This window comes from Coregonus lavaretus (genome assembly GCF_964263955.1).
Source record: "Coregonus lavaretus genome assembly, chromosome: 34".
Lineage (NCBI taxonomy): Eukaryota > Metazoa > Chordata > Actinopteri > Salmoniformes > Salmonidae > Coregonus > Coregonus lavaretus.
This window is the reverse complement of record NC_140021.1, coordinates 35504244-35531273: the sequence shown is the minus strand read 5'-3', so window position 1 is coordinate 35531273 and position 27030 is coordinate 35504244. Positions and strand designations below refer to the sequence as shown.

At 41.3% G+C, this 27030-nt stretch overlaps 1 pseudogene across 1 annotated transcript; it reads left to right on the top strand.

The window, feature by feature from the left end:
* The first annotated feature begins 15824 nt into the window (after positions 1-15824).
* On the top strand, positions 15825-21996 carry LOC311109090 (proenkephalin-A-like; annotated as a pseudogene). The gene is made up of 2 exons: positions 15825-15957; positions 21513-21996. The product of its transcript is annotated as a proenkephalin-A-like (transcript).
* The last annotated feature ends 5034 nt before the right edge of the window (positions 21997-27030 follow it).

The following is a 27030-nucleotide window of genomic DNA, read 5'->3' as shown; positions in this document are numbered from 1 at the left end:
TATATATATATATATATATATATATCCACCCAGACACATTCTTATAATTTTATAAACAAAATTGAATAGACTCTGTCAGGTCTACAGAGTAATCCAATGTCCTCATGGAGTGAATACAGAATATGCTGCAAAAAACCTCTGCTCAGTTGAAACTAGTATGCACTGTTGACCACTAGTGTCGGTTTATTTTCATTTGGTGTATTTGTAGATAATTCTATAATTTTTTGAAGCATAAATTGTAATAAATAAATGTATGATACAATGAAATAGGTGTGTTACTCAACTTACAGTTAAATTGTAGGAAAAATATAAATGTAAGTTTAAAATATATTTTCATGGAAATATCTCATTTTTATTTTGGTTTACAGCAAGTTGTAGAAAAGTCACAGTAAAAGAAAAATAAGCTCAATTGAATAATAATCTCACTGTGGGAAATGGAATGCAAGTAAACAGTTGCATAATTGCACAAGACCAACAAGTAGGAAGACATTGAGACAACTGCATTGAACTAGTAGACAGCTATTCATATTGCTACGGAAAACAATTTGATCGATTTGTTAAATGATTGGTGGGTTTTATGAAAAAAGTGGGGAAGAAACAGTCCTAAGTACTTACCAGTAGGGTGCGCAGCAAAGGCTAGCAGCAACACACTAGTTTGAGGATTAATTACAATTAGTTGACATTAATTAAATCAGTTGAATGACAAAACTGATTGAAGAGTGCACTACACATACAATGATTGACAACCTTGATAAAGTTGAGCAAAATTGACTGTATAAAATAAATCATACTGCGCTATATTGTCTGCAAGAAAAATGGGGTAATATTATTTTATGCTAATACAATTGCTCAGAGAAAGAGATTTTGTTTAACAAATTCTCAAAGGGTCAAAATTATTGACACTCCTTTTTTCAATACCTCACCTTACGAGGATAACAGCACTGAGTTTTATGAGTTGGAGAACACATTGGGAGGGATCTTAGACCGTTAGTCCATACAGCATCCTTCCAGATTCTTGATCTCCTTCATCTGCTCTAATGGACTGCCACTCTGCCTGCAAACACGCTGGATGATTCAGAATCCATTGAAGAGCTTGAACGATTCATTGACGAGAGATACTTACGAGCTCAAAGAAACATGTCGCTGGTTTCGGAGAATTCAAGCACTGTTAAGGACAACAAACCCAATCAACAAAACAAACCAAAGCCAAGTTGACCAAGCCGTATCAACGATGGCATCAAACCATACCCAAGCAAGAGGGCGCGCGTGGAGAGTGGGGAGAGGTTTACGGATATGGATATTGACTTGTTGAAATCCATCAATGAAAGGCTAGCCAAACTTGATATCTTGGATATACTACGAGAGGACATCAATGCATTATGTGCCAGTCTGGAATTCAGCCAATGTCAGATTGACGATCTAAGGAAAGACGGTGCTGAAAGGTCCTGTAGACTATTGGTGGCAAGGTGGAGGTGGTGCAAAGGGAGAACCAACAACTTAAAGAAACCTTGCTTGATGTACAGTGTCGATCAATGCGGGACAATCTAATCTTTTCAGGGATACCGGAGAATGACAACAGCAGAAGCTATGAGGACACTGTCCGAGACTTTATGTCAACTCAACTGAAACTGCCCACAGCCTCTGGGAATAGGTCACGGGCTGTTAGTGCATGTTTTGAACATTTTAAGCAAAAGGAAATGGCAGGGGTAGAGAACTCAGACACACTGATTTTGGAATGAATGATCACTTCCCCACCGAGATCAATGAAAGGAGCAAAAAAGCTGTATCCCATCATGAAAGAAAAGCGTTGCCTGAATCAACAAGCCTCCTTGGTGATGGATAAACTTTACATCAACGGGCAAATGTATCGGGACTCTAGAGTAACTCCCTGACTATTTGAATCCAATGTTCAAATCTGAGTTTGTATGTTGTAGTGTATTATGACAACTTCAACTATAACGAATACATGCTCTATTGATCTTCACTTGACAAGGAAAGGGCTGCATATAGCTCAGGTTAATAGCCTTCCTAACAAAATACATGAGGTTTTTAACTTGGTCAACATAAATTATATTAATATTTTAGCTTTGACCGAAACGCATTTGGATGCATCTGTAAATGATGGGCAAATTAACATTCATGGATATAGTCTACTTAGAAGGAATAGGAATGGTGGGGGTGTAGCACTGTACATTCAGAATCCTATACCTTTTAAGAGGAGGGATGACCTTAATGTACAGTGGGGGAAAAAATTATTTAGTCAGCCACCAATTGTGCAAGTTCTCCCACTTAAAAAGATGAGAGAGGCCTGTAATTTTCATCATAGGTACACGTCAACTATGACAGACAAATTGAGGAAAAAAAAATCCAGAAAATCACGTTGTAGGTTTTTTAATGAATTGATTTGCAAATTATGGTGGAAAATAAGTATTTGGTCACCTACAAACAAGCAAGATTTCTGGCTCTCACAGACCTTCTTTAAGAGGCTCCTCTGTCCTCTACTCATTACCTGTATTAATGGCACCTGTTTGAACTTGTTATCAGTATAAAAGACACCTGTCCACAACCTCAAACAGTCACACTCCAAACTCCACTATGGCCAAGACCAAAGAGCTGTCAAAGGACACCAGAAACAAAATTGTAGACCTGCACCAGGCTGGGAAGACTGAATCTGCAATAGGTAAGCAGCTTGGTTTGAAGAAATCAACTGTGGGAGCAATTATTAGGAAATGGAAGACATACAAGACCACTGATAATCTCCCTCGACCTGGGGCTCCAAGCAAGATCTCACCCCGTGGGGTCAAAACGATCACAAGAACGGTGAGCAAAAATCCCAGAACCACACGGGGGGACCTAGTGAATGACCTGCAGAGAGCTGGGACCAAAGTAACAAAGCCTACCATCAGTAACACACTACGCCGCCAGGGACTCAAATCCTGCAGTGCCAGACGTGTCCCCCTGCTTAAGCCAGTACATGTCCAGGCCCGTCTGAAGTTTGCTAGAGTGCATTTGGATGATCCAGAAGAGGATTGGGAGAATATCATATGGTCAGATGAAACCAAAATATAACTTTTTGGTAAAAACTAAACTCGTCGTGTTTGGAGGACAAAGAATGCTGAGTTGCATCCAAAGAACACCATACCTACTGTGAAGCATGGGGTGGAAACATCATGCTTTGGGGCTGTTTTTCTGCAAAGGGACCAGGACGACTGATCCGTGTAAAGGAAAGAATGAATGGGGCCATGTATCGTGAGATTTTGAGTGAAAACCTCCTTCCATCAGCAAGGGCATTGAAGATGAAACGTGGCTGGGTCTTTCAGCATGACAATGATCCCAAACACACCGCCCGGGCAACGAAGGAGTGGCTTCGTAAGAAGCATTTCAAGGTCCTGGAGTGGCCTAGCCAGTCTCCAGATCTCAACCCCATAGAAAATCTTTGGAGGGAGTTGAAAGTCCGTGTTGCCCAGCGACAGCCCCAAAACATCACTGCTCTAGAGGAGATCTGCATGGAGGAATGGGCCAAAATACCAGCAACAGTGTGTGAAAACCTTGTGAAGACTTACAGAAAACGTTTGACCTGTGTCATTGCCAACAAAGGGTATATAACAAAGTATTGAGAAACTTTTTTTCTCATTTTGTCTGTCATAGTTGACGTGTACCTATGATGAAAATTACAGGCCTCTCTCATCTTTTTAATTTGGAGAACTTGCACAATTGGTGGCTGACTAAATACTTTTTTTCCCCACTGTATGTCAAATAGAGGCACTATAGGCTCAAGTACATGTGCCTCACCAGGCACCCATATATTGGTAGGATGTGTGTATAGGATCATAATAATTCAAATATAACTAAATTAATGAGATATGTTGAGAGCTGTGGTTTGAAAAAAATTGTTAATGATACTACTAGATCATCAACTAAGTTAGCTCACCGTTCGGACAGTTGCATTGATCTGATCTTCTGTAATATTCCATTTCAATGCTTAAAAACCAGATCAATGCTTGTGGGCCATAATATTGTGACCATAACCATGAACACCAAGGTTCCAAAGAAACCCCCAAGGATTTTGGTCAAGAGAAAATGTAAAACATTTCATCATGAGCTATTTAAAAATGATTTTGCTGCTGTACCCTGGGAGCTGATTTATCTAGAGGATGATTTAAATCACGCTACAGAGGTAATGGACCATCATGCCACAGTAAGAAAGAGTACAGATGGGGCTCATCCATCTCCATGGATTGATGATGAACTGGGTGAGGCATTTTCTCAAAGAATAAGGCAAAAGTCTTAGAAGCCAAATCTAAACTAGAAATTGATTAACATAATTATTGAACACTAAGCAATTATGCAGTTAAATGAAATCGTCAGAATCTTTTTTTTAATAAAAAAGCTTTTATTGATTATAAAAATGATTCAAAAAAGGTATGGAATACAGTTAAGGGCTTACTTGGTACATCTATCTCATCATGTCCATCTAGTGTGGAGGTTGATGGGAGAACTATAACAAAACCAGCTGATATTGCCAATCATTTAGCTGATTTTTTTTTTTTACAAATAAAATTAATTTACTGAGCGATAATGTAAACACCCATTCTTCCAAACAAGCTATTGTCCAATGGATTGATGATCATATTATGAGCAAAAAAATCTGCTCTTTTAGTCTACAAATGGTGTCAGTAGAGGAGGTGTTAAACCTATTGAAGTCATTACCCAATGGTAAATTTACAGGTTATGATCTTAAGGATAATGCTTTACTTCATTATGCTGCTCCCCAGACTCCACTGAAATACATATTTAATTGGTCACTGGAAAAGGGGACATTTCCAAAGGTATGGAAGCATGCTAAACTGTGTCCAATCCCGAAAGACAGCAAAGAACCCATGACTCCTGCCAATAGTCGACCAATTAGTCTACTCCCTTCACTCAGTAAGATATTGGAGGGTATTGTAAGTAGACAAATATGGGAGTACATGGAAAATAATGATCTGATCACAGCCAATCAGCATGCTTACCGCAAAAAAACATTCCACTACCACTGCATTGGTTGAAATGACTGACCAGTGGCTCAATGCTATGATTAATGGCAGGTTTGTGGGTGTACTATTTTTAGATTTTAGTGCATCATTTGATTTAGTGGATCATGAAATAATTTTGACAAAAGTATTGCATTATGGGTTTACGGAGGCAGCATTGAATTGGGTACAGTCATATCTAACTGACAGGAAACGGTCCACCTATATCAATGGGTCATTTTCTTCCCCTCATGCTTTAAACTGTGGAATACTGCAGGACAGCTGCCTTGGGCCACTTCTTTACTTAATATATACCAACGACCTTCCTTATGCCTTATCTGAAACTCAAGCTACTATATTTGCAGATGATACTACAATTTATACAGCAAGACAATCGGTTCAACAGGTACAGCAAGCTCTACAAGTAGATCTGGGAAATATCAGGGAGTGGGTTTGCTGGAACAAACTTGTTTTTAAACATCAAGAAACCCAAGGTTATGTTGGTCTGTTCCACCAGGAAAAGTATGGGGGGAGTACAAATTGAAGAAGTGGCAGAAACCAAACTACTAGGGGTGCAGCTAGACAACTGCTTATCATGGTCGTCTCGAATAACTCAACTATGTAAAAAAAAAAAATATGCATGCATGCATGATCAGAAGGATAGCTAAATATTTACCCGGAAGGATTCTTAAGCAAACAACCCAAGCATTAATTGGGAGTCAGGTGAACTACTGTTCTGTGGTCTGGGGAAATGCATCAGCAAGTGAAATTAGTAGGATGCAGATTGCACAGAACAAAGCAGCAAGGATTGTTTTAAGGTGGAGATATGGTTATTCTGTTGTAGTCATGCACAATGCTCTTGGTTGGTCATCAATCAACAAGATAATTGAAAAAAACATGCACCACTTAAAACGGCCAAACTCCATTCACAACAGTATTCAGTTGGTAAGAGACAGACATTGAATAAATACTAGGAATAGATTGTCCACCATCTATGTGAAATAGGCAAAATAATATTTCCATTCAGAGCAAACCAGAAACCTTTCAATATATAAATTCAAACAATACTTTAGAACATAATAAATAATAAATTGGAAGGTTGTGCAGGACTATGGTAGATAAAGGAATCAATCTATCATTTCAGACTGTTAGAGTATTTATCTGGTCAATATGTCAGTGTATTATGTCTGTTTGTAACAGCGTGTTACAGTTGAAGTCGGAAGTTTACATACACCTTAGCCAAATACATTTAAACTCAGTGTTTCACAATTCCTGACATTTAATCCTAGTACAATTTCCCTGTCTTAGGTCAGTTAGGATCACCACTTTATTTTAAGAATGTGAAATGTCAGTATAATAGTAGAGAGAATTATTTATTTCAGCTTTTATTTTTTTCATCACATTCCCAGTGGGTCAGAAGTTTACATAAACTCAATTAGTATTTGGTAACATTGCCTTTAAATTGTTTAACTTGGGTCAAACGTTTCGGGTAGCCTTCCACAAGCTTCCCACAATAAGTTGGGTGAATTTTGGCCCACTCCTCCTGACAGAGCTGGTGTAACTGAGTCAGGTTTGTAGGCCTCCTTGCTCTCACACGCTTTTTCAGTTCTGCCCACAACTTTTCTATAGGATTGAGGTCAGGGCTTTGTGATGGCCACTCCAATACCTTGACTTTGTTGTCCTTAAACCATTTTGCCACAACTTTGGAAGTATGCTTGGGGTCATTGTCCATTTGGAAGACCCATTTGCGATCAAGCTTTAACTTCCTGACCCTTGAGATGTTGCTTCTATATATCCACATAATTTTCCTTCCTCATGATGCCATCTATTTTGTGAAGTGCACCAGTCCCTCCTGCAGCTAAGCACCCCCACAGCATGATGCTGCCACCCCCGTGCTTCACAGTTGGGATGGTGTTCTTCGGCTTGCAAGCAACCCCCTTTTTCCTTCAAACATAACGATGGTCATTATGGCCAAACAGTTCTATTTTTGTTTCATCAGACCAGAGGACATTTCTCCAAAAAGTACGATCTTTGTCCCCATGTACAGTTGCAAACCGTACTCTGGCTTTTTTATGGCGGTTTTGGAGCAGTGGCTTCTTCCTTGCTGAGCGGCCTTTCAGGTTATGTTGATATATCCAGGCTCTGTCGTAGCCGGCCGCGACCGGGAGACCCATGGGGCGGCGCGCAATTGGCCCACTGTCGTCCAGGGTAGGGGAGGGAGTTGCCGGCAGGGATGTAGCTCAGTTGGTAGAGCATGGTGTTTGCAACGCCAGGGTTGTGGGTTCGATTCCCACGGGGGGCCAGTATGAAAAATAAAAAAATTATGTATGCACTCACTAACTATAAGTCGCTCTGGATAAGAGCGTCTGCTAAATGACTAAAATGTAAAATGTAAATGTAATATAGGACTCGTTTTACTGTGGATATAGATACTTTTGTACCTGTTTCCAAAGTATCTTCATCTCTAGGAGACAGAACGCGTCTCCTTCCTGAGCGGTATGATGGCTGCGTGGTCCCATGGTGTTTATACTTGCGTACTATTGTTTGTACAGATGAATGTGGTACCTTCAGGCGTTTGGAAATTGCTCCCAAGGATGAGCCAGACTTGTGGAGGTCTACTATTTCTTTTCTGAGGTATTGGCTGATTTCTTTTGATTTTCCCATGATGTCAAGCAAAGAGGCACTGAGTTTGAAGGTAGGCCTTGAAATACATCCACAGGTACACCTCCAATTGACTCAAATTATGTCAATTAGCCTATCAGAAGCTTCTAAAGCCATGACATCATTTTCTGGAATTTTCCAAGCTGTTTAAAGGCACAGTCAACTTAGTGTATGTAAACTTCTGACCCACTGGAATTGTGATACAGTGAATTATAAGTCAAATAATCTGTCTGTAAACAATTGTTGGAAAAATGACTTGTGTCATGCACAAAGTAGATGTCCTAAACGACTTGGCAAAATTATAGTTTGTTAACAAGAAATTAGTGGAGTGATTGAAATACAAGTTTTAATGACTCCAACCTAAGTGTATGTAAACTTCCGACTTCAACTGTATATGTGAAAATGTGATCGTATTATAAATTGTATTTTAAGGTTTAAGGACTCTTGGAAGATGAGTGCAAATGAGGACTAAAAGAGATCCTAATAAAATAAAATAAAAATATCTCAGCCAATCATGGCTAGCGGGAAGGTTCCTGTATTTTTCCGTGGCTAAACCAACTTGGCTCGTTATTTAACAATTGTATTTGTATTTACAGACGGCATATAAGTTTGTTATTAAGGCACATGAAAGTTCACATGTTCCAAAAGGCATTTCTGCCCAAAAACAGAAGAAAGAACAAACGTTCAAATGCCTTTCCTGTGAAGTAGTGACGTGCGACATACGCCTAGTTTCTTGAAACGGGTCACATATACCCTAACATTACCATATCTGGGAGAACCTCCAAGTCAAAGCACAACATAACTGCCAGGCTCTCCTCCCTTAAGCCACTTCTGTTACGGCTCAGTTTTCGAGCATCACACACACACCAGGAACTTTCTTCTTCAGTTGCTCAACCTCTACACTTAAAGACACTGTTATCACCCCCTTGAGAGGACTAAAGCATGTTACTTCTCGCGCCCCTAGTCTAACCAAGCGCAATGCTCGATCACACAGGAAGGTAGATGTACATCTTATCATAATAAATCCACCCCTCGCTACTTTGACAGACTACACCTTCCTAGCCTACTCTCTACCCACCCCGACACCTCATCCAGGTCCGCCAAAACCCCATGGTCGACATTTCCAATCAACAACGAATCCTTGTGGACGGGTTTGCAGGTTTTCAATTATTCTTCCTTCCCACCATTCTCAGGCAAAGCAGCCGCTGCACCCTCTGCTATTTATCCACTCTTCGACGACTCACCCTTACTCTCTTCTGCTTTCCAAATCTCCATTTCACTCCCTCCATGATCATTACTATGAGAAGTAGAAGAATCAAGGTAGTCGAGCTCAGTCGTTTTTTTTTTTTATATTCGCGAAAAGCAGGGAGCTATGTAAACCAGAGATGTCTGTAAGTCGCTCTGGATAAGAGCGTCTGCTAAATGACTAAAATGTAAATGTAAATGTCGGTTTTCTTTCTGGAGATCTACCACTGATTTTTTCCACCATCTTTCTTTCTTTGACTTCGCATTTTCGTCGCAATCATTCTTCTTATTCTACTTTTTGATGACGGCTGTTCATGTTGAATACCTGAAGAGAATTCCGGGTGTGGTTGGTGCCCGGTGTCTGACCTGCTGGTTAAATGGAGAAAATAAGAAAGTCTGTTGTTTTTTGATAAAGAGCACCTACCTACGCATGTGAAGCTTGGTTTTGTAAGATTCGCTGTAAGAGCTTTCGTCCCCAAACAACTGCAGTGTAAAAAAAATAACGGATTTGGCCATGTTTCAAGTGTGTGCAGACAGACGGAGTGTACTGAAGAACGGTGTGTAGAAGGGCGACGGTGTTGCTGTTGTGGTGGGGATCATGATCCCAAGTTCCTGGAGTGCCCTGTAAGGGTGAAGGAGATTTGAGGTGGCAAGAGTTAGAGCAGTCAATCGAATCTCCTATGCAGAGGCGATTACAATAGTTGAGAAAACAAGTGAAGATATGGTAGTGGATGCACCACAGCCTGTAGTAAATGTTTGCTGCCAGTCAAAAGATACCCTGTGTGTTAAAAAGGTGGATTTTGTGGCGTTCATTACCACCGTTATAAACTGTACAGCTCAATGTCTAAAAAGTAAAAGAAACATTATTGTGGCTGCGGCAGAAAAGTTTTGGGCACTTCAGGAGTTTACATCGGAAGACTTGCAAGGTTCACTAGGTCCCCCCGTGTGGTTCTGGGATTTTTGCTCACCGTTCTTGTGATCATTTTGACCCCACGGGGTGAGATCTTGCGTGGAGCCCCAGATCGAGGGAGATTATCAGTGGTCTTGTATGTCTTCCATTTCCTAATAATTGCTCCCACAGTTGATTTCTTCAAACCAAGCTGCTTACCTATTGCAGATTCAGTCTTCCCACCCTGGTGCAGGTCTACAATTTTGTTTCTGGTGTCCTTTGACAGCTCTTTGGTCTTGGCCATAGTGGAGTTTGGAGTGTGACTGTTTGAGGTTGTGGACAGGTGTCTTTTATACTGATAACAAGTTCAAACAGGTGCCATTAATACAGGTAATGAGTGGAGGACAGAGGGGTCTCTTAAAGAAGAAGTTACAGGTCTGTGAGAGCCAGAAATCTTGCTTGTTTGTAGGTGACCAAATACTTATTTTCCACCATAATTTGCAAATAAATTCATTAAAAATCCTACAATGTGATTTTCTGGATATTTTTTTCTCAATTTGTCTGTCATAGTTGACGTGTACCTATGATGAAAATTACAGGCCTCTCTCATCTTTTTAAGTGGGAGAACTTGCACAATTGGTGGCTGACTAAATACTTTTTTTCCCCACTGTAGATTGCAAAATAGTTGGGAAGAGATTTTTGACGTACCGATCCCATGGCATAGTGTTTATGAACTGATACGCAAAACGACACCGGATTCAAAACTTTGAATCTTTCAATTTAAATTATTATATAAAATTCTTGCTACCAATAGAATGTTATTTATATGGGGGATACAATCTTCCCAGCTCTGCAGATTTTGCTGCGAAGAGACAGAATCATTAGATCATTTGTTTTGGTACTGTCCATTTGTAGCTTGTTTTTGGACACAGGTCCAGGAATGGCTAAAGGATTGCAATATTTACCTAAGTTTAGTAGCACTGTAATTCATGAATCATATGCTGTCTTCCCTGCTCCTCTGTTCTTACCTCTTTCCCTTTATTACCACTCTCCCCACCTCCTCTTTCTTCCTGTTTTTCTAATGCACACCAGATGTGCATTGAAGTACAGATTGAATTTATAGTTATATTACAATTATAATATTTATAATGCATGTATTATGTATTTATAACACTTGGATAATGAACTTCTTTCAATAAAGCGTTTCACATGTTCTACTGGTTGAAATTAAGTCTCTCATTTAATGAAATACTACACCTATCCTGTGTCCTCAGATCAGTGCCAATGAAGGAAATTAGATATTGAGATGAACCGGTTTTAGAGTATTTACATGATGCATAGGAAGTGTAGTGTACTGTTTTTTAAATTCTGTTTCTGTATATATGAATTACAAATCAGCCTTAAACTAGTTGCATAGTTACAATGTATAACCATTGATGTCCCAGGACCAGGATTGGTAAACACTGTTGAAGTGTATAATTGTAATACATACAGCATCATTCAAAGACTGGTGTTTGACACTCCTGGTATTGGATATGACTGAAAAAGAAAGTCTCACAGACATTTATACCTGAACCACACCTTTATTTGCCAAGGTAGAGTACATGATCAGTGAATATATTCCATGTACAGGCTACAATGTGGAGATCTCATGCTTGGTAATAACTACATGTATATACGACTTGCATCCTTGGCACAAAGTTATATTATATTCTACTCAATCCATAGGCTTCATTAATGCCATTCAGATTGTTTTGAAGTCAATACAACCGGCTATGATAGCTGAGGTTCATAGCTAGGTTCTGAACTAATATTTATACCCAACGTTTTAGGGTCCATACACAGATTGGCTACATAGCTAGATACACATCCATAGGTCATTTTTACACGTGCTCTTTACAACTGTCCAGTGTGCATTTACAGGTGATGTTAATACTCTAACCCAGAGACTCTGTCTAGAGTCTTGACCCAGAGACTGGTTGGGCCGATCCCCGGGGACAGCGGCCGATGACCAGAAGGGGGGGCCAACCCCCCCCCCGCCGCTGACCAAGGCCACTACATCCAGCCAGCTCTCTTCTCCAGGGATATGGGGGGAGAGGGCCATAAAGGGCTGAGGCTAACCCAGGGAGGGGGGCCCGACCCCCGGAGAAGGGTGCCTACCCCCACCCACGGCCCCCAGGGGGCACCAGTACATCCAGCCAGCTCCCTGCACCAGGAAGAGGGAGGCAGAGAGCCAGAGAGGGCTGGGGCCAACTCAGGGAGGGGGGCTGACCTCCGCCCGCGGCCAGCAGGGGACACCACTACATCCAGCCAGCTTCCTGCCCCAGGGAATGGGGGGAGAGGGCCGGAGAGTGACGGGGCCGACCCAGTAAGGGTGGCTAACTCCCGGAAAGGGGGTTCGACCCCCGCCTGTGGCCACCAAGGGGCACCACTAGATCCACCCAGCTCCCTGCACCAGGGAGATGGCCGGAGAGGGGTAGGGCCAACTCAGGGAAGGGGGCCGACCCTCGGAGAGGGTGCCCGATCTCTGCAAGGGGACACCACTCCATCCAGCCTGCTCCCTGCCCCAGCTATAAGCCTCAGCATGCCCTCCACACAACAGAGGTTTGTGGATGGTTTTTGCGACTGCATTGAAGAAACTTTCAAAGTTCTTTAAATGTTCCATATTGACCGACCTTCATGCTTTAAAGTCATGATGGACTGTTGTTTCTCTTTGCTTATTTAAGCTGTTCATGCCATAATATGGACTTGGTCTTTTACCAAATAGGGTTATCTTCTGCATATCCCCCCACCTTGTCACAACACAACTGATTGGCTCAAACGCATTAAGAAGGAAATACATTCCACAAATTAACTTTTAAGAAGGCACACCTGTTAATTGAAATGCATTCCAGGTGACTACCTCATGAAGCTGGTTGAGAGAATGCCAAGAGTGTGCAAAGCTGTCATCAAGGCAAAGGGTGGCTATTTGAAAAATCTCAAATATATTTTGATTTGTTTAACACTTTTTTGGTTACTACATGATTCCATATGTGTTATTTCATAGTCTTCACTATTATTCTACAATATAAAAAAAATGTAAAAAATAAAGAAAAACCCTTGAATGAGTAGGTGTGTCCAAACTTTTGACTGGTAGTGTATGTCTACATAAGGGTGCTAATATTTTTTTTAAATCACAAAAGCTCTGACGAAGGCCTTGAGGCCGATACGTAAAGCTTATTAAAGAGCAGTGATACTAGCAAGAGCAGTGTGCAGGTTTCTTCTTCTAGCAAGAGCAGTGTGCGGGTTTCTTATTTTTTCTCATCTTATTCAACTGTTACCATGCAGCTGCAAAAAAGATAGCTCAGATGTGCGATTGCCTTTTGAATTTTGAACATATGATTATGTTGAAATTAGATTGATGTAACAGCCTGTTAGTCAGGTTAAGTTATTGTATTTGAGTTGCAGTTTTACCCTAATCTCAATGTTTAGAACGCTGGTTGAAATTAGATGAAAACCAAATGTGTTTTCAACGTAGATTCCACATATTAGGTTGACAAATGACATTGAAACAACTTTGCTTCAACCAGTGTGTGCTCAGTGGGATGGAGCTGGTTGGCGGCCATATTGGAAAATGTATACCCTATGATTTAATCAGTAACAGCTAGGCATCATTGTTTAGACTTTCCCTAGCTTCATGTGAAATTTGGTGGACTCCTTATGAAGGCATTTTGTGAAAATGGGTTACCTGTATGACTATGACTGTACCTCTTTGCTGGACGTAGTGCATTCCTCTGGGATTTCATATAGGGTGCAATGTACATGGAATTTCTTAATGTTAACACAAGTTATAGAATCATATTGCATATCATTTTAATCAATAGACATCTGTGAATGCTTTTACATTTTCTAAGTGTTTTAATGTATTTGTAATATAAATTCAGACAGCATTTTATACATATTTCTCCAATTATTCTGGTAATATTTTGCATCTCTGGGACATCATTTAGGATTTTCTTCACTGTAACACACATTTTCAGCCGTTATTGGTCTTATTACATAATTAGTTTTATTCATTTATGGCTTTAAAAAATATTTTCAGTTCCTCCACATTTATATTAATGGCAGCCAACTTTAAAATAGGCTGCTGTGACTGATTTTACACAAAAGCTATGATGACTCTTTGAAATTGTGGGTCTCCTTGTTCTGTGGGAAATTTGGTGTAGTTATCTAGGGTACCATGTGATAATAGAGCACATCTCAATAATTCCCATTCTGTCTCAATATACCCCAAAATGCATAAAGGTATGACCCCCGAGGTGGGCCCACAGAAATTTCATTAACATTACAATTATTTCATACCTTAATTATGTCATCTCAAGTTAATAACATATCAATTGCCTTATTTTGCAAAGATTGTTCCCTTACAAAATTAAATATAATATCCTCAAACCTGTTGGCCCATATAACCAATGCCATTGATAACCACATTTAGATTAGTCACATGCACAGGCTCTCAGATGTAGTTGCAGGGTATAGTGAAATACTTAAGCGCTAAGCTCCAAAAGTGCATGTGAATTTAAAAATAAAAAACATATTTATAAGAAGAAGTTTGTTTAATTTATTTGCACCAAAGAAAATAAGTAATAAACAACAATACAGATAAAAAATATATATTTATATAAAACGGTGTGCAGGTATGGTTGGAAGCCCAAGGGTTTCTATAAAAGCTACACCACAAAAAAACAATATACAATATATAAGCACAAAAATAAATAAAGTTTGTTAAAACATAACAAAACCCACTAATCATGAATGTACAAATGAACCGATCAGCAATCACAATAAATAAATAAACAGCATATGTTATGTTTAAATGTGTGTGTGGATGTGAGTGTGGGAGAGCTGGGCTATGTCGAGGAGATTACAGAGTAGTTTGTTTCATTAGGCTGACCCCCAGTCTTCGCTTGAAGTTATTGAGGTTTTGGCAATGTGAAGATAAGAATTCCAGAGTATGGTACCTCTGTATATGATAGAGAATTGACTATGCGAGGTGCGGCAGTGGGGAGAGTGAAGGTTATCGCAGTGTCTTATGATATATAGGTGGATTTTAGAAATAACCTGAAAGAACCAATTGAAGGGTTTAGGTAAACAGCCTGGGTGGTATGAGTATTTGTAGATTAAAATGCATAATTGGCGTACATTAATGTCATAAATAGACAAGATATTGAGTTTCTTAAACAAAGATGCAGATGGAGCCAGGTAATTAGAGGTTGCTAGGCTTGCATTTTTTTGTATGAGTAATTTGTGTAGGTAGGAGGCATATGTACTGGCCCAGAAAATATTACAGTAAATCAGATATGGGCAAAGAACATGTGTAAAGATTGACACTTTTGACACTAAAAAAAGCAAGTGAAAAATGATAATTACAAGTGTAAAGATGTGTTCACTGGTAAGACGATTTGAACATTTTGGCTTTCCATAGTCCCACCCACTGAAACGGAGCCCATATTCAAACCTTTCAGATGCTGCTATAGTGACTGAAGTGGCAGGTGCTTTCCCTGCTTTCTCTTCCAAGATTCTGACTCGGAATTAAAATTGATTTAGGGCTAGACTACCCACGAAGTTGCTGACTGTAGTTCGCTATATCCAACAGGTTTATTCCACACTACAACTGCAACAGTACAACTTGGAGCGTCTGTCTATTTATTTAGTAGGCTACACAACAAACAAAAGGTAACTTTGATTTCTATTATAGCTGACCTATAAGGGTCTAATAGCCTATTTTGCACTCATACTTACATTAATGTGTATAATTTTGTCTGTCTAATTAGTTAGATACTGTAGGCTGTCTAACAAAACTAGACTACATTTAATTTTTTTTACTCTCCTGTGACTTGGCTGATGCACATGCACTATAAGCATCATTCAATAGATTAATAATGAATGGTTTCATTTTTATTGTACATGCACAAGCCTGATACTATTTGAACAGCATTGATCATTTTGCTCACTGTCTTTCTCATGTTTCACAGCCCATGGCGGTATCTGTGCGTTCCTGCTGGACGCTGGCTGTGACCATGTGCCTTGTGTTGACGGTGAGTGCAGACTGCGGGGCAGACATATTGTATACATCACCTACAACTTCAACAGACAGATATAATCTCTAGCGTAAGTACAACATAATATTTTTTCATAACATAAAGTTTGTATTAAAAGGGGATTACTTAATGTTCGCTCTTTACTTGGCTATCTGCACATGGGTTTCTCTGAACTTTTTTCATAGAGCCGCTCAGATCTCAAAGAGTTTGCTATAGGCCTACCTACACTCTTAGAATTAGTGGTGAGTCGAGGAACCCTGGAGATCCTCAAGGAACGCCTGGAGTTCATGGTTCATATGTGCACCTTCGGTAAGTTGAGGTGTTCTTGGAGGAACCGTTTGGTTCAATGAAGCAACCTGGAGTGGAAGCATGGCTTAGAAGGGGCATGACTTTATGATAGAACGGCTATGGGCTGTTCTTACGCAAGACTCAACGCGGAGTGCCTGGATACAACCCTTAGCAGTGGTATTTTGGCCATATACCACAACCCCCCGAGGTGCCTTATTGCTATTATAAACTGGTTACCAATGTAATTATGGTCAAAACATATAGATTCAATGGTTGTAAAGATGGGGAGAGGTCTGTCCGTAATAAAGAGATGCTCTGCTTTTTTGACACCACACTCCAAAAAGCAAGTTCTGCAGGCTCTAGTTTTGTCTAATCTTGATTATTGTCCAGTTGTGTGGTCCAGTGCTGCAAGGAAAGACCTAGTTAAGCTGCAGCTGGCCCAAAACAGAGTGGCACATCTTGCTCTTCATTGTAATCAGGGGGCTGATATAAATACTATGCATGCCAGTCTCTCTTGGCTAAGATTTGAGGAGAGACTTCTTTTTATAAGAAACATTAATGTGTTGAAAATCCCAAATTGTTTGCATAGTCAACTTACACACAACTCTGACACATACACTTACCCCACCAGACATGCCACCAGGGTCTTTTCACAGTCCCCAAATCCAGAACAAATTCAAGAAAGCGTACAGTATTATATAGAGACATTATTGCATGGAACTCCGTTCCATCTCATATTGCTCAAATAAACAGCAAACCTGGTTTCAAAAAACAGATAAAGCAACACCTCACGGCGCAACGCCTCTCACCTATTTGACCTAGATAGTTTGTGTGTATGTATTGATATGTAGGCTACGTGTGCCACTTAAAATTTTTTATGTAGTTCTGTCCTTGAGCTATTCTTGGCTATTAATGTTCTGTATTATGTAATGTTTCATGTTTTGTGTGGACCCCAGGAAGAGCTAATGGGGATACTAATAAAATACCAAATACCAAATTAGAACACTAAACGCATCATCTTGTGTCATACCAGTGGTATACTGTCTGATATACCACGGCTTTCAACCAATTAGCATTCAGGGATCGAATGACCCGGTTTATAATCTGCATTATGTAATAATGTTGTTTTAAATTCTCCAAAGTAGAATTAAAGCAGGAATCACCAGTGACTTGGTCAATAAAGAAGTGGTCAGATGACGCAGATGCTAAGCTACAGGACAGTTTTGCTAGCACAGACTGGAATATGTTCCGGGATTCTTCCGATGGCATTGAGGAGTACACCACACCAGTCACTGGCTTCATCAATATGTGCATCGATGACGTCATCCCCACAGTGACTGTACGTACATACCCCAACCAGAAGCCATGGATTACAGGCAACAGCCGCACTGAGCTAAAGGGTAGAGCGGGACTCTAACCCGGACGCTTATAAGAAATCCCGGTATGCCCTCCGACGAACCATCAAACAGACAAAGCTTCAATACAGGACTAAGATTCAATCATACTACACCGGCTCCGACGCTTGTCGGATGTGCCAGGGCTTGCAAACTATTACAGACTACAAAAGGGAAGCACAGCCGCGAGCTGCCCAGTGACACGAGCCTACCAGACAAGCTAAATTACCTCTATGCTCGCGTCGAGGCAAGCAACACTGAAGCATGCATGAGAGCATCAGCTGTTCTGGACGACTGTGTGATCACGCTCTCCGTAGCCGATGTGAGTAAGACCTTTAAACAGGTCAACATTCACAAGGCCGCAGGGCGGATTCCCAGGACGTGTACTCCGAGCATGCGCTGACCAAAGTGTCTTCACTGACATTTTCAACCTGTCCCTCACTGAGTCTGTAATACCAACGTGTTTCAAGCAGACCACCATAGTCCCTGTGCCCAAGAACACTAAGATAACCTGCCTAAATGACTACCGACCCGTAGCACTCACATCTGTAGCCATGAAGTGCTTTGAAAGGCTGGTCATGGCTCACATCAACACCATTATCCCAGAAACCTCTAGACCCACTCCAATTTGCATACCGCCCCAACAGATCCACAGATGATGCAATCTATTGCACTCCACACTGCCCTTTCCCACCTGGACAAAAGGAACACCTACGTGAGAATGCTATTCATTGACTACAGCTCAGTGTTCAACACCATAGTGCCCTCAAAGTTCATCACTAAGCTAAGGACCCTGGGACTAAACACCACCCTCTGCAACTGGATCCTGGACTTCCTGACGGGACACCCACAGGTGGTAAGGGTAGGTAACAACACATCTGCCACACTGATCCTCAACACGGGGGCCCTCAGGGGTGCGTGCTTAGTCCCCTCATGTACTCCCTGTTCAACCATGACTGCATGGCCAGGCACAACTCCAACACCATCATTAAGTTTGACGACGACACAACAGTGGTAGGCCTGATCACCGACAACGATGAGACAGCCTATAGAGAGGAGGTCAGAGACCTGGCCATGTGGTGCCAGGATAACAACCTCTCCCTCAACGTGATCAAGACAAAGGAGATGATTGTGGACTACAGGAGAAAGAGGATCACGCACGCCTCCATTCTCATCGACGGGGCTGTAGTGGAGCAGGTTGAGAGCTTCAAGTTCCTTGGTGTCCACATCACCAAAAAAATATCATGGTCCAAACACACCATGGCAGTCGTGAAGAGGGCACGACAAAGCCTATTCCCCCTCAGGAGACTGAAAAGATTTAGCATGGGTCCTCAGATCCTCAAAAAGGTTACATCACTGCCTGGTATGGCAACTGTTCGGCCTCCGACAGCAAGGCACTACAGAGGGTAGTGCGTACGGCCCAGTACATCACTGGGGCCAAGCTTCCTGCCATCCAGGACTTCTATACCAGGCCCTAAAAATTGTCAAAGACTCCAGACACCCTAGTCATAGACTGTTCTCTCTGCTACCGCATGGCAAGCGGTACCAGAGCTCCAAGTCTAGGTCCAAAAGGCCTCTTAACAGTTTCTACCCCCAAGCCATAGGACTCCTGAACAGCTAATCAAATGGCTACCCAGACTATTTGCATTGATCCCCCCCCCCCGCCATTGACTCTGTACCGGTACCTCCTGTATATAGCCTCGCCACTGTTATTTTACTGCAGCTCTTTAATAATTTTTTATTAATTTTTAGTTATCTATTTTTTACTTAACTTATTTTTCTAAAAAATGCATTGTTGGTTAAGGGCTTGTAAGTAAGCATTTCACTGTAAAGTCTACACTGGTTCAATTTGATTTGATTTGATTTGAAAGCATATGAGGTATACTCTCCCCAATTACATCCTACAGCTTTGCCTGAGGCAAGGGAGGGGGTTGATGTCAGAGAGAGACTGAAGAAATGTCACATACCATTAGAGCTGTTTGGATGCTCAGGATTGATTCGCTCTTGCTAAATGTACTCTGTGAATGGTGGAACACTCAATGCACTGTGGTGTTTGTGTGAAGCCCCCAGCCTCCCAACTCCCACGACCAAGGGCACTGTGCTGGGGAATTTAGAGTGACATTTCTCACACAACGGAGAGCACTTCACGTCTGATAGGCTGTGGTCATGGGGTCTCTCTCCATCAAGCGTACTGTAGCTCTACCGTAAACCTGAGCACTGTGTTTTTCAATAATAATGAGATGTATGGGTTATTGGAAAGGAGAACCACAAAGAGACAAATAGATTTCAAGGGTGGACAGTTGATGAAATATTGGATTGAGGAATAACATTGTTTATCATCATATACAGTGCATTCGGAAAGTAATTAGACCCCTTCCCTTTTTCCACATTTTGTTACGTTACAGCCTTATTCTAAAATGGATTGAATGAAAAAAATCTTCATAAATCTACACACAATACCCCATAATGACAAAGCGAAAACAGTTTTTTTTACATTTTCGCAAATGTATGAAGAGTAAAAAACAGAAATACCTTATTTACATAAGTGTTCAGACCCTTTGCTATGAGACTTAAAATTGAGCTCAGGTGTATCCTGTTTCCATTGATAATCGTTGATGTTTCTACAACTTCATTGGAGTCAACCTGTCGTAAATTCAATTGATTGGACATGATTTGGAAAGGCACACAACTGTCTATATAAGGTCCCACAGTTGACAGTGCATGTCAGAGCACAAACCAAGCCATGAGGTCAAAGGAATTGTCCGTAGAGCTCCGAAACAGGATTGTGTCGAGGCACAGATCTGGGGAAGGGTACCAAAACATTTCTGCAGCATTGAAGGTCCGCAAGAACACAGTGGCCTCCGTCATTATTAAACGTAAAAAGTTTTGATCAACCAAGACCAAGACAACCACAACACTGCCCAGGGAGGTGACCAATAACCCGATGGTCACTCCGACAGAGCTCCAGAGTTCATATGTGGAGATTGGAGAACCTTCCAGAAGGACAACCATCTATGCAGCACTCCACCAAGCAGGCCTTTATGGTAGAGTGGTCAGATGGAAGTCATTCCTCAGTAGAAAGCACATGTCAGCCCGCTTGGAGTTTGCCAAAAGGCACCTGAAGGACTCTCAGACCATGAGAAACAAGATTCTCTGGTCTGATGAAACCAAGATTGAACTCTTTGGCCTGAAGGCAAAGCGTCACGTCTGGAGGAAACCTGGCACCATCCCTACGGTGAAGCATTGTGGTGGCAGCATCATGCTTTGGGGATGTTTTTCAGCAGCAGGGACCGGGAGACTAGTCAGGATCGAGGGAAAGATTAACGGAGCAAAGTACATGAAAACCTGCTCCAGAGCGCTCAGGACCTCAGACTGGGGCAAAGGTTCCCCTTCCAACAGGACAATGAGCCTAAGCACACAGCCAAGACAACGCAGGAGTGGCCCAGCCAGAGCCCGGATTTGAACCCGAACTAACATCTCTGGAGAGACCTGCAAATAGCTGTGCAGCAATGCTTCCCATCCAACCTGACAGAGCTTGAGAGGATCTGCAGAGAAGAATAGGAGAAACTCCCCAAATACAGGTGTGCCAAGCTTGTAGCGTCATACCCAAGAAGACTCAAGGCTGTAATCGCTGCCAAAGGTGCTTCAACAAAGTACTGAGTAAAGGGTCTGAGTACTTATGTAAATGTTTTATTTGCGTTTTTTAATTTTTTAATACATTTTCAACAAACCTGTTTAAAAAAAAAAGCTATTTAATCAATTTTAGAATAAGGCTGTAACGTAACAACATTTTGAAAAAGTCAAGGGCTCTGAATACTTTCCGAAAGCACTGTACGTGATCAAGTTTAAATATAAAGCAAAGAGTTTCATAACTGCTAATTTTATTCCCTTATGATTTATTGATTAATTTCATTTGATGTTCTGATCTCGATCTCTCCCCCAGACATGTACGTTAGAGCGTCAAGGAGCTCTCAGACCCAAAAAGTCCTGGGAGCTGTGTGAGGAAGTCTGCAGGCTAGAAATGCTGACAGTCCAACAGAGGGAGACAAGGCTACCACAGAAAGCTCCAAGCTGGACAACAATGACCCACATCAACTAGTAAAGAAGTACGGGGGCTTCATTAAGAAAATGGCCGAACTGTACGGTCCTGTCGACCACAGCAGGGAGACAGCAGGGCGAAGCGCTACGGAAACCTGCTGAGGAGCGCAAGACAAAGCTCTGACTTGGAGAATGGTATCCAACAGCTGCAGAAGCGCTACGGTGGCTTCATGAGGAGGGTGGGAAGGCCAGAGTGGAGGGAGGAGCAGAAACGCTACGGAGGCTTCCTCAACAAGCAAGCATGGAGGGAGGAAGAGGATGAGGAGGAGGAGAAGGAGCGCGTTGAGTTGGAAGACGTTCCTGACGTGGTGGAGAAGAGATACGGATGATTCCTGCTATACTGACTTTCCTAAATACCTACCAGTGCTCAGTCATGCTCTGTTTTCTTGTCTTGCCTGCATTCTTACAGGTTTCTGTACCTGATTGGCGCTAGTAAACATGCTAAAGCCTACATGGTGATTTTAGTGGTGTGATATACTGTAATATTCACTCTCCACCTCTAATAGACTTTCCTAAGCACTTCTCTGAGTGCAGTCGGCTATTTGAGACTCGTTATTTTCTCACATAGAAACACACACACACACACTCAGTGATTCTAGGAATTGGTAAAGCACTAATCTCCTGATATGGGGACCGTTATTATTGTAGAGACTGAGAAACCTAGATGTGCCCAAAATAAAGGTTTCTTGGACGCATCGAACCGAAGAAATACCCTACAGTCAGAATAAGATATTTGCTAGACTGGAATACTGTTTCACACATCTTGCTTTACTGTAGTTAACGGCTGTCCATTTTCTAGATGCATCTATTTATTTCATTTTATTTAAATCCTTGTAACCACCTGCTTATCTGTACATAGAATAATAAATTGCGCTAACTGCAAAATGTTTGTCATTAATAAATCTGTCTTATCACTCTGAATCGGCATCCTATTTTTCTCTTTCTCGCCACAATCATCCACTTAAGTGTATGCAATCATTTAAGTATGCTACACAATAAATTTTTTGCACTGCATATATCTATTATTATTTCTCTAAAGGGTTGGGATAGCGCAAGCTTCTGGCAATTAAGCCCTTTTTCTACTTACCCAGAGTCCAATGATGTCATGGATACCATTTTTATGTCTCTGCGTGCAGTTTGAAGGAAGTTGCTAACTAGTGTTAGCACAATTGCTAATGGCTCGTGATACTACCTCCAACCTCACGCAGAGACATACAAAAATGTATCCTCGAGTTCATCTGATGAACCCCCACACCACTAGAGGGATATCAATAGACCAACAACTTACAAGGCTGAGTATAGCCCACGAAGATCTCCTCCACCGCACAAGCCCGAGGGGGCGGACAGGAAGATCACGTATGTGACTCAACCCACTCAAGTGACGCACCCCTCCTAGGGACGGCATGGAAGAGCACTAGTAAGCCAGTGACTCAGCCCCCGTAGTAGGGTCAGTTGCAGAGAATCCCAGTGGAGAGAGGGGAGCCGGCCAGGCAGAGACAGCAAGGTTGGTTCATCGCTCCAGTGCCTTGCCGTTCACCTTCGCACCCCTGGGCCAGACTACACTCAATCATAGGACCTACTGAAGAGATGAGTCTTCAGTAATGACTTAAAAGGTCGAGACCGAGTCTGCGTCTCTCACATGGATAGGCAGACCATTCCATAAAAATGAAGCTCTATAGGAGAAAGCCCTGCCTCCAGCTTTTTGCTTAGAAATTCTAGGGACAATAAGGAGGCCTGCGTCTTGTGACCGTAGCGTACGTGTAGGTATGTACGGCAGGACCAAATCAGAGAGATAGGTAGGAGCAAGCCCATGTAATGCTTTGTAGGTTAGCAGTAAAACCTTGAAATCAGCCCTAGCCTTAACAGGAAGCCAATGTAGAGCGGCTAGCACTGGAGTAATATGATCAAATTTTTTGGTTCTAGTCAGGATTCTAGCAGCCATGTTTAGCACTAACTGAAGTTTATTTAGTGCTTTATCCGGGTAGCCTGGGAGTAGAGCATTGCAGTAGTCTAATCTAAAAGTGACAAAAGCATGGATTAGCTTTTCTGCATCATTTTTGGACAAAAGGTTTCTGATTTTTGCAATGTTACGAAGATGCAAAAAAACTGTCCTCAAACTATTTTTGATATGTTCGTCAAAAGAGTGATCAGGGTCCAGAGTAATGCCGAGGTCCTTCACAGTATTATTTGAGACGACTGTACAACCATCAAGATTAATTGTCAGATCCAACAGCAGATCTCTCTTAAGATTGAGTGCACTCATTGGGGAGAATGCCGCGTTCACCAAGCCTGTCCATCAAAAGTGCTGTAATGACAGTTTGTTCAGCATACAGCACTGAAACATCTCAGAGCCAAACCACATCAACAACAAAAATGTATCCACGAAAAACAAAGCCCTAATGGAGATGAATACTTTGTGTCAACATTGATGGCAAAGCAGATGGCTTCTTCCACATTTGTCAAAATTGTAACAATGAAAGCTGAAAGGCAAATGCATCTTTATTGAGAAGCCTTTCCCTCCATTCAACTTCCATTGTCCTCCAAGAGTTGTACAGTATGTAAGAGAGTAAACCCACACTCATCTACGTCACTGAACCCTGCCAAGTGCAAGGTCCTATCAGTGACCTTCAAAATAAATCCACCTGTCCCATGCCCTCTCTGGATCGAGGGCCAGGATCTCAAAGTGTGTGATAGTGTGAAGATTTTACGGGTAATGGCACAGAAGGACTAACAATGGGGAAAGCAGGTTGCTACTATGATAACCAAGAGCAACAGAAAACGTTTTCTCCTTCTTCGCCTTAAAAGGTTCCATGTGCCACAGGAGGACCTGGTGAGCATTTACACCGGCTACATATGCCACACGCTGGAGTATGCCGCTCCTGCTTGGCACAGCTCACTGACCCAGGCCCAGTCTGATGACCTGGAGCGTATTCAGAAGAGAGCATGCCACACCAACCTAGGAGGATACTCCAGTTATACTAAGGGCACTTCAGACCCTGTCCCTGTCCCAGCTTCATGAAATATGGACACAACTCTGCTGTCAGCCTCTTGTAATCTCAATTCAGAGACTGGCTACCCCCTGACCAAATCACAGTGACAGGCAGGAACACCTGCAGCCAAAACAAACTGATTGTACCAAAGTCTAGAACTGAATGGTACATGAGGTCACCAATCACATATTTCTACTAATTGTTTAATGATTCGCTTTAAGACCGCATTGATTGGTTGATTGATTGGCCTTTTTTTACTCGTATTTCTTTTATTTTGTTGCTCTAATCCATTAATATGCTGCATGCTCATGGATTTCAGTTTGTATTGACTGCTATATGAGTGTAATAAATTAAACCTGAAAACTTGAAACAATAATTTCCTATTTTAAAAGCAGTATTATTATAATTTTTTACACATTTCTTAACTATGCACTATAAGTTAACAGTTTATAAACTTGTAAACACCTTCATGTAAAGTGTTACCGGGGTGCCCCACTACTCCCTAGCTGAGAAGCCTAAACATCTAGCGCTTGGGAACACAACAGCAAAGCACAAAGAGGCAAGTTTGGCTCACAATTAATCAATAGCTGATCTCACAAAATAACCTCAAACTACACACTAATAAAGCATATTGAAATACACAGAAAATAATAAAGAACAATCCAGCGCTGAGTAACTAGTGGACAGAACACACGTTGGGTTATTTTGACACAGCCAGTTGGGTCACTTAGTTGGGTTGTTTTCTTTGAAGACAGGAGTCGTGGCTTAGTAGGGATGTGGCTTTCAGATAGTTCTTTTTGGCCACCTGTGAGAATAAATGTAATTCCGGTTACTCTGTTCTGTTGTATGGTCATCACATGTTAAGGTTGAGCAAAGACACTTTTGTGGCTTTAATGAGGCTTACACAAGAGTGCACATATATCCGAATGTTTGGATAGTTACCACTATGCTATAATATTTAAATAATAATGTTGTTACCTTTATATCAAAATATATCATGTGCAAAAATATTGAAGATTTGTTATTTTTTTGCAGTGTACAAAGTTAACATGAACAGGAATAAAATTTACTCTCACAGGTGGGCAAAAAGAACTAGCTGAAAGTCACTCCCCCAATAGGCCACGTCTCCTGAAAATAACCTATGGATTGCATTAAAAAAAGACTAACCCAGTATTAAAGGGAATAAAAATGCAACTGATGGATAATTAACCCATGTTTGGGTAATCGTGTTATTTTTGGCCACCCGTGAGAGTAAATGTCATTCCTGTTCATCATATTATGTTTGTACACTGCAAATTTCAGTTTTCCTTCAATATTTTTTGCACAATATATATGCTAATATAAAATGTATAACATTATTATTTAAATATTATAATAATCTGGACATGCATAGGCACTTGAGGAACTCATACTCTGGGGTAAGCGTCACAAACGTGACAGTGCTCAACATACAGATAACAATACAACAGAACAGATTAACCAGAATGACATTTACTCTCACGGGTGGCCAAAAAGAACTATCTGAACGCCACAACCCTAATAAGCCATGCCTCCAATCTTCTGATCAACCCGGTCGATAGCTCAATAACCCAGCATTCATAACCCAACAGCCCAACTGAGTGACCCAACTGGCTGGGTCAAAATAACCAAATGTGTGTTCTGTCCAATATTTACCCGAATTGGGTTGTTTTTAACCCAGCATCATTGTCTTGGGTCTGAGAATACAAATAGATCCTAATTGGCTGGGCAGTGAATTAGTCATGTAAACTGTTCATTAATAATTCAGTTATTCTGTAAATTTAAGATTAAAAAATAAATAATAAGCTGGTAGCATATGAAGTCTACATTACATAATATTATTCATGAGCTGTGATTGATTTGGGCCTATTATCAAAGTAATTTGAATGGTAAAGTGTGTGCGTGCATTGTGTGTGAGAGGTGTGTGGACATGGACTCCAATGTTTGCTACAATGTTACTAGAGTGGACCACAGATTTGAAGTGGACTGAACAGTGGTTACTTTGACGGTAGCTATAAACCAATTACCTAATGCATGAATCATTATTTGTCCTACATCCAGGGCACCATCACAGTTTATCTCACCAATGTGTCGCTTGTAGTAAAATCGACATCTCCCAAAAATGCCTCTTACTAGGTAAAAGTTAAACGGTAGTTGCTGTGCTGATGCTTTCACTGTTCCACACGCAGAACACAGACAGTGCGTTTCATAAAAGGGAACCAATATTTAGCCTATAGATTAAGGTAAGTGGATCTTTAAGTTAAACTGAATGAAAACGGACTAAACGTGCCGTTTCTAAATAAGCTACTTCCATTAGCTCGTCACACAGAGAATGTCGGGCTTTAAATGGTTAAT